At 56.3% G+C, this 8,473-nt stretch overlaps 1 long non-coding RNA gene across 2 annotated transcripts; it reads right to left on the bottom strand.

Moving 5' to 3' along the window:
- Positions 1–3,752: 3,752 nt before the first annotated feature.
- LOC112963810 lies at positions 3,753–8,467 on the bottom strand. 2 transcript variants are annotated; one of them, XR_003252739.1, is made up of 2 exons: positions 8,151–8,467; positions 3,753–7,106 (listed from the first exon to the last, which is right to left on the bottom strand). It is a non-coding gene; the product is annotated as an uncharacterized LOC112963810 (long non-coding RNA). The 2 variants fall into 2 exon arrangements; XR_003252740.1 differs by lacking the exon at positions 8,151–8,467 and adding an exon at positions 7,240–8,139.
- Positions 8,468–8,473: the final 6 nt, after the last annotated feature.

Consider the following 8,473-nt stretch of genomic DNA (forward strand, 5'->3'; position numbering starts at 1 on the left):
CTCACCAAAACAACTTGCTTCCTTTTTCACAGTCATAGTTTGGCGGCTAAAGGGTCCCCGGGGCGCTCTGTCCGCTACGGCACCTGCCCACGCTCACCAGCTCACCGGCCTCCCTGCAGGATGCAGAGCCCAGTGTCCCGACGCCCTGTCGCCGGGCCTCCTCTTACGGCACTGTGGCTGTCTGGGTCCTCTGGGCAGCTTCCTGAGGCCAGAGCAATGCCCTGAGGGCTGCTCCGGGGCTGGCCTTGGTGCCTCCGTTCCCATCACTTTGGGGGCTACTCTGGTTTTCATGGTGGTGATTCCCTCAACTCTGGGTCACTTGTAGGGTTTCCAGAGCTACTCCCATCGTCTCCGGGGCTTCTTCCAGAACATGGGGGCTGCTCTGGGCTGCCTGGCCTATTGTGCTGTAATTCTTGGGAGCTCCGGAGCACCTAGCTTATTTCTGAGCTGTGAATCAACACCATGAAAAGACACTGCGTGCAGGTGCCCCACCATCCCGTCTGTGTGGCATGCTGGCACTCGACTTGTGGTCGGCGGTGCGCTTTCCTGGGAGATGGTGTGTTCTTTTCCTGGCCAGCCGTGTGGCCTGGCCTGACCTGATGTGGCTGACCATTGTCTTTTGGTGCACCACAAGTGTCCTCCTTTTGCCCTCTCTTCTTCTCATGACCCCTCTGTTTGCCCTTAAATCCCACCAAGATCCCTCTGCTTGTCTTTTGGTGCACCCTAGAAGCCTTTTTTTGCCCTCTAATCTGCGCAAGACCTCCCTGCTCGCCTTTTGGTGTGCCCTAGTGTCCTCCATTTACACCCTGTTCCCTTCACAACCCTTCCATTTGCTGGCTGGTGCTCCCTAGGGCCTTCTGTTTTCCAGTCAGTGCGCCCTAGGACCTGCTGTTTGCCCTCTGTTTCCCACAGGACCCCCTCTGTTAGCCCTGCGGTGCCTCCCAGACTCCCATTTGCCATTGGATCTAGGGTTGGGGTTGGTATTGGGAGGGAGTCAAAGCCCAGTGCTCCTGTTGGTGTGGGGCTCAAAGGGGCTGCCAAAGGATGGGGAGGCTGCAAGAAGGTTTTTCCCCTGCCACCTTTTTGAGGGTCTGGCTCAGTCAACGACCCTGATCTAGGGTTATGGTTGGGATAGAGACAAATGGCCTCCCAGACTGCTCTGTGTGCCTTTTCATGGGCCCCCAAAGCTCTCCATCTGGCTTTTGGGGTGTCCTCCGAGGTGGGCAGTGGGGTATGTTGGGTAGAGCAGGGGCTACCTGGATGCCTGAGTCCCCTGGAGGGCACCTAGGGCTGGTTTAAATTCAACAGTGTGTAATTAAGGGTCTTTATTATTAGGGATGACTGAGCTAATGGCTTTTTTTTCTACCCTACATCTCTCCCAGATGTCTTTGCAGCCCAATTTGCACGGTCCAAGGTGAGTATCTACCCCTTGTTTCCTCTATGAAATTCAGCCTGCCTCATGGGAGGTGGTAGCAGGTAACACCCAGACCGCTCTAATTCCGCCAGCTTGCATGGGGTGGATCACGGTGATTTTTTTTGAAGGCCCCCCCTCAGAGCCAGGCTGAGGCTTTTTGCAGAGTGGGAGGGATTATGCCCCGATGTTGATCAGACTCTGTCTCTTGGGACTTGGGGTTTCGTCTTCTGGCTGCAGCTTGTGTTGCACCCCCTTCTTACCAACAGTTAAGTTTGCCTTTCTAGCCTCAATTTTCACCCCAAACCACTTGGATTTTCATCCTCCCAAACACTTCTCTGGCCTTTTTGATGTCTTCCACCCTCTCCCCCCCCTCCCCCTCCCCCCGGCCTTGATTTTTGCCTTTTGCGGTGGCGCCACCGTGCCCCCTGCTGCCCTCGCACGCTCGCAACCCAGGACTGCAGCCAGCCGGCGCGGCTATGCGCAGCGCCGGTCCCGTCTTCGCTGCTGCTCCACGGTGTTTCGGCCACGGGTAAGCGAACGGGCCGTGCTCGTCGCCCCTTCCCGGGGCTCATGGAAGGGTGGCGCGGAGCGCTGTTCCTTATCGGTGCTGCCTGGTGTCGCGGGGACGGGCAGTGCCGTCTCGGAGCTGCTCCGCGGTGCCCTCTCAGCGGGGCAGCACCAGAGTCTGCTCGCTGGTCCCCGCCTCTCTCTCGGGCACGGGCACGGGCAGAGCGGCCTCGGGCTGCTCGGTGGGAGCAGGCCGGCTGCAGCGCCGCGTCGCGAGCACGCGAGGGCGCCATTGCGGGTGTCGCCTCCCCCTCGCTCCCCCCGCCCCTCCCGCTCGGTCCTAGCCGGCGCATGCGCGGTGACCGAGCGCCGGTGACCGAGCGCCAGGCCCCCGCTGCGGCCGCGCTCCGCTGGCGGCCGGCGCATGCGCGGCTGCGGGGAGCAGCATGGCGGCGAGCAGGGACGGCGTTTTCGCTCGGCGGCTGCGGGTGAGGGCCGGGGCCGCCCGGAGTCGAGGATCTGGGGGTCCCGGTGAGGCGAGCGGGTGGCGGCGGGTGGCGGTCTGTGTCCTGCCCGCTGCGGCCGTCGGTGCGTGGAAGCGGCGGTGCGGGGCGAGTGTGTGTGGGGGGGCTGGGACCCAGCGCCGCGCCGCGCCGGGAGCGCGGGGCAGAGTGTGCTGGAGCGCGGGTCGGATTTTCCCTATTCCGTGTGTCGCCTTTAGGGCCCCGGTTCCTCCCCAGCGCGGGCCGGGGCGCGCGCTCGCCCCTGCGGACGCGGCCCGGAGGAGCGGGGAGGCAGGCGGGCCCCGGAGTAGGGTTGTGGCGCGGCGTCAGCGGAGGACGGCTCCTGTGGCGGCAGGCACGCCCGAGAGTGCTGGTAAGTCCCGAGAAGGTTTAAAAGCTCTGGATCAAGCAGGTTGAAGGTCACTTTGAGTCAGGTACGATTAGTGCAGCCCCCGGTTATTTCCTTGAGACTTGGACTAGGCAAGCAAGAAGAGGGATAGAAGAACGACACTCCCAGGCACCCGGAGGCCTCCCCCACCCCCAGGCACAGAGTGTGAGCGCCAGCCAATGCGGGCAACGACTGACTGAAAGCCTCGCTGAGCCCTGCTCCCTCCTGTACAGCTACCCCAAAGCCATGGGCTTCCCCAGTGCAGTATGTGGTGACAGATCCTCCGTTGGGGGTTGGGGGAAGTGGTATTTGTGGCTTGCGTATTCTCGTTCACCTTGCTTGCGTGTGTATTAGAGGCGCTTTTATGCTTATAAACAACTTTGGTTTCTTAGGATTTTCTGCAGAACTTTGAATTTTTTATTTTTATTTTTTGCTTTGTTTTATGCTTTTGTAGGGTGATGGATTTTACTATGCCTCCATCAGCAAGCGCCGGCTGACAAACTTGTTATGTCCCAACGGAGACTCTTAGGCAAGACAGAGGAGTTCAGCTACGCAGCCTGCCAGAAGAACGTTGCCCGGGAGGGGTTGCTAGCCTTGAGCTGTAGGCACTGATGCATATGGCTCGTTCTGTGAGACACGAAGAGGTTTTCTTTGGTTGCAGAAATTTTAGCTTGGCTTTACACCCTATAGTGGTAGTGTTTTTGTATTTATAAACTGTGTTAATCCTAGGCGTTCGGAACATCAGGGAACGACTATGTGCTGCCATGAAAAACTACAGGCTACCATCCTTGGACCTTTGTAAGTTATCAGGTGTCAAGAGCGGCCAGGAGACTCCAAATGCCAGCGGAAAGGTTCTCTGCCTGGTCCTGATGAGGAGCCTTTGGCCGTAACAAGGTCGGCAGCGTCCTTACCGGACTTGTGACTAATAAGCCACAATTCACAGACCAACAAAGGAGGGGGGGAATAGCGACTGGTAGCCCAGTCACTATGGCATTGCTGTCGCTAGCAGGGCCACAAGGTCTGCGTGAAGCCTCGGCTGCCTGTTGGGAGCTTTATTTTGGTCTCTTTACCTGGAAATAGCAGTGAGGCCTAAAATAAGAATTTTCATGGCTAGATGGGTAAGCTGTGACCCCACCTGTCTTTGCCTTGCTTTGCTGCTTATTGTCATAACAGCAACTTGGGTCCCCAGAATAAAAACTGTTACAGTGTTTAAGGGAGCATCTTCATTTGCCCAGCTTGGAGAACCATAATTAAAGCTTTGGAAAAAACGGTTCTAAAATGATACTCTCCCAGTGACCCTGGTGGTTTGATTCATTTGCAGGATAACATTCTGGGGGTCGGCAACTTGAAGACGAGCAGCTCAGCCCATTTTGTTGATTTCGGTGATACTGTTTTGAGGAAGCATGTAAGTACAGACGGGGTCCGGGAGGGTTTTCAAACAAGACGGGCGAGAGCAAGGAAGATTGGAGAGTGTGGAAGAACTAGCTGCCATGGGAACTGAAGTTGTTACGGGCTGAGAGAATTTGGGGTTAAGCCTCTGAAAGGGGCTAAGGCACAAGGAGCAGTAAAATACTGTCACTGAACACCAGGTTCCTCCCCAGTCTGGACCTGTGCGTGCACCCTCGCTCTGGCAGATGCAGACACCCTGGAGCTGTAGGGACACAGGCAAGCAGGCCCACAAGTGGGCTTTGGGCACAGCGGTGCGCAGAGAGCTCTGCATGCTTGGCAGGTGAGTGGGGTTGGAGCATGGCGAGAGCTGTTCCGGGCTGACGGGATCCATCCGGTTCTGCTCCCTGTCCCTCTGTCCAGCTCTCCATCCTTATCTTTCTTTCCCCGTGGCTCTGTCCGGTGCCCCATCCCTTTGTTTAGCTACTCATTCCTCTGCCCACTTCCCCATCCCTGTTGTACTCTTTCCATCCCTCTGTCAATATCTGCATCCCTCTAACTGGCTCCTTGTCGCTCTATCCAGCTCTTCATCATCCTCTTCCTCTCCCTCTCCCCCTACCTGCCCGCTGTCCTTCTGTCCGGCTCCCCATCCCTCTGCCGCTCTTGTCTCTCTGTACCTGTGTCTTGTCTGCCTGTGCGCGGGCAGGGCTGCCGCACGGTGCAGCTCGAGTTGCGATCGCGACGCTGGCATCGAGCCCGCTTTTCTGTCAGGTCTGCCTTTATGCAAACTGGTGTCTTCCCTCTATCTACAGCTCAACCATTTTGTTGATTTAGTGCTTCCCAAGGCGCTATACTGTGCTGTCAGCAAACCCCCCCCCCATCGCTTCCTGGCAAAGAATGCTTTGAGTTTATCTTAGCGAGAGCGATTGTTTACATAGCTTCTGGCTCGTTTCTTTCCTTGGAACTCCTTTCTCTTTGCTATTCTGGTCCCTCCAAACAATTTCTGCTTCTAGTATTATTAATGTTGGGCCGTAATCCTTGAAGAGCTTTCTTCTTTGAAGTCAGGGGGTTCCAGGGGTTCCAGTATTGGTTTTTACTTTGAGGGTAAAGGTCTTTCACAACTGATGTCTTAAGTGTGCAACTGTTTTACCTGGATTTTTGCTTTCACAAGCTACTGTTTCTTTCAGGAGCCAGCTACAACAGTAACTGTGCTCTAGCAGAGAAATGGGGTTCCATATATACGAGCAACAGCACCATAGTACACAGTAAAACCATAATTACAGTACTGGTAGCACAAGTCAGTTTCCCATCAGCTCAGTCTCCAGAGTTTGGAGTTTTTGGAGGCCTTAGTTTTTACCCTGCTTTGGCTGGACAGCGCTTTTTGAGAGTGTCTGTCAGCAGCACAGTTCCCCTGAGGAGGATCATCTACTGAAGGCTGGAGGTGGCCGGGTGCCTGAGCGAGCCTGGCTGTAGGTGAGGGCTGCTGTGACATCCTTGCAATGAAATGGAGCCAGAGGGGGTGACTGAAGCAGCACAGAGGGTCAGTCATAATTGTGGAAACAGTTACGGGCCTTGGACTAGGCAGTAGTTCTAGGAGGGCTGTGCAGTTGCCTGGCCTCTCGGTAACCGTTCTGGCTGCTTTGCAGGTGCTGAAGCATAGTCCGGCAGTCAAAGGAGCATTGTCACAGCTGGGAGCCCTGTGGAGATCTGCGGCTGGCCATGGAGGACGAGCTCTGACTTGCAGCGTGGACACAGCTAAGTCCTGGGGCTGCACCGTATGTGAGCAGGGCTGGGAGGTGGAAGGTGGTTTTGCCCTAGGTGGTTACTGGTGTCATTGGCTGTGGCTGTTTGCCCATGGAGCTGAGAGGACCAAAAATATTAATGGTCTGTAACAGAGATGAATTAGTGCTTGCGGTGTTTCAGGTAGGTTCGGTGGAAGCGCACCTTAGTGCAATCCTGTGGCGTGATTCTTGCACATGCTCGCGTTTGAATGGTGGCTAAAACCAAGCCTATAAAAAGCAACTGTAATATGATTCTGTGCGTGTCTTCCTGTTCTGCTGCCCTTCTAAATGAAGGGGAAACTTCTTAAGCTGCGGGCAAAACCCCATGGCTTCTCTGTACTGTTCTCATGCTCATGGGTGCTTTGGTGTTTCTTGCTTAAAGCTGAGGGTTTGAAGTTYTTCACTTAAGGTTTATTGTTTAGTTTGTTGTTGAGGGTCTGTCACTCAGGGGTTAYGGTKTATKACTTTATTTTGTGGGGCTCAGTCTTTATCAGTCAGAGTTTACAGTTTGCTCATTTAGCGATCAGGGCGCAGAATTTAAAATCCAACCTCATCCCTAAATTTTAAAGCTTTGGCAACCATTTGGATTCCAAGATTTGCAGTTTGTCACTTAGGGTGCAGGGTTTACGGCTTACTGATAAACGAAAAGGGCTAAATCCTTGGATAATAAACTGTAAGCCCTGAAGCCTAAGCAGCAGGCTGCGAATCCTCCTTTGGGGTTTGTAACCTTCCCCCGTACCCAGCGTTCAGCTCTGTGCGCTGACCTGAGGTCTGGGTTTCACGCGGCGCAGGCCCATCACACCGAGATGGGCGATGCGATGGGTGAGCTGAGCGCTGTGAAAGCGTCCTGCAGGGCTCTAGTTTGGGGTAGGGCAGAAGCGCAGGCAGGCGAGATCAGGCGTTTTCCTCTCAACTCTCCGAGCTGGATCCTATTCCTGAAGGAAAAAGCAGAGGGGGTAGGCTGTCGGCTACTCACATGCCTGCCACATCAAGGGCAGCAGCAGGAGCTGACCCTTCCCCGACGGATGCATGAACGCTGGTGAGGTCATGACTCTCCGGGTGTCACAAGGTAAGGGGAAGCATGCTGGCACCGAGCTTCATGGCAGACTCGCGCCCAGGTGTTGTTTCTGTGCAGTAAACAATAAACAGTTGCTTTATTCTTTGCACTCGTGTCTGTGGTTCCTGCTGTTGCTTTGCCTGAAGATGATGCCCAGGGGAGGAAATTACAGTGTGTGGTGCTGGGAGCTGGTCCCCAAGTACCTCGTACTTTGGCGTCCCTGTGGTTCCCAGGGAACCCAGTGCTGTTCGCAGGGCTGTGGGGAATTTTCCTTGCATTGCCTGGACCTTGGGGCGGTGTCGGTGGCGTTTCCCATCATCCTGGGGGCAGCCAGGGCCCCTCCAGGGCTGCGTGAGGTCCCCAGGCTGCTTCCAGATTTGCTTTCAGCACTTTTCAATGTCCCTCATGTGTCTGGGGATGGGGCCTGTGTGCCTGGAGCTGGGAGATAGTTTCTGTGGGGATGGGGGGAGCCTGCAGGCACCGTCCCATCAGCCACTTCGAGCCGTGTGATGTGCCTTATGGCCCCTTTGGTGTGCACCAAGGCCCTTCGTTTGTATTTTGGTTTGCCCCAGAGCCCTGTGTTTGCCCTCTGATGCCCTCAGGAGCCCTCAATTCACATTTTGGGTTGCCCTCAAGCCCCCTTTTGTGCCTTTTGGTGTGCCCCAGGGCCCTGTGTTTGCTTTGCAGCACGCCCCAAAGTTCTCCGTTTAGCTTTCTCCCCTGTCCCAGAGTTTTCTGGGTGCTTCTTGGTGTGCCCCAGGGTCCTCCCTTTGCTTTTTGGTGCGCTCAGAGTCACTGTTTGCTCAATCATTGCCTTTTTTTACTTTTGTTGCACCCACAGCTCTGGATTTGTTCTCTTGTCTCCTGAATACTTCCTTTTCCTCTCTGTACACCCCAGGGGTCTCCCTTCAGCTTTCAGCAACTTGCTCTCAGGAGTGGGGGTGCCTCTGCTACCCTGGGAGCCCCAGCTGTCCGTGATGGGGCTGATAGCCGTTCCCCCTCTCCAGTTCCTGATGGGCTGGAGCTGTGGGCCCTAGGGCTGGGATGAGCCCCAGGTGGGGCTGGGGGGTAGGATGAGCCCCAGGTGGGGCTGATGGCAACAGTGGGTACGCACCAGGGTTGGGGTGCAGTTGGAGGAAGCCTGTGCTGGGGCCAGTCTGGAACAATGGAGCTGCTGCCGAGCACCGCCCGCTGGGACCGGCACGGCGGCTGCACCGCGGAGGAGATGAGCAAGGCGAGGGTGTCCACACTCGGGGCTGTGGGTCCCCCATGTGCCGAGGGTCCCGGCAGATGGGAGCGTCCCGGGCAACGTGGCACAACCAGGGTGCACCGGGGCTGGGGATGGTGGTGTACCGGGGCAGTGGGGGCCGGCCGAGGACGTGGTGGGGAAGAGCGGTGCACTGGGGCCATGGAGAGTGGGGAGGGAGGGTGTACGCC

The sequence above is a fragment of the Apteryx rowi genome, unplaced genomic scaffold (genome assembly GCF_003343035.1).
Source record: "Apteryx rowi isolate R43461 unplaced genomic scaffold, aptRow1 scaffold_1773, whole genome shotgun sequence".
NCBI lineage: Eukaryota > Metazoa > Chordata > Aves > Apterygiformes > Apterygidae > Apteryx > Apteryx rowi.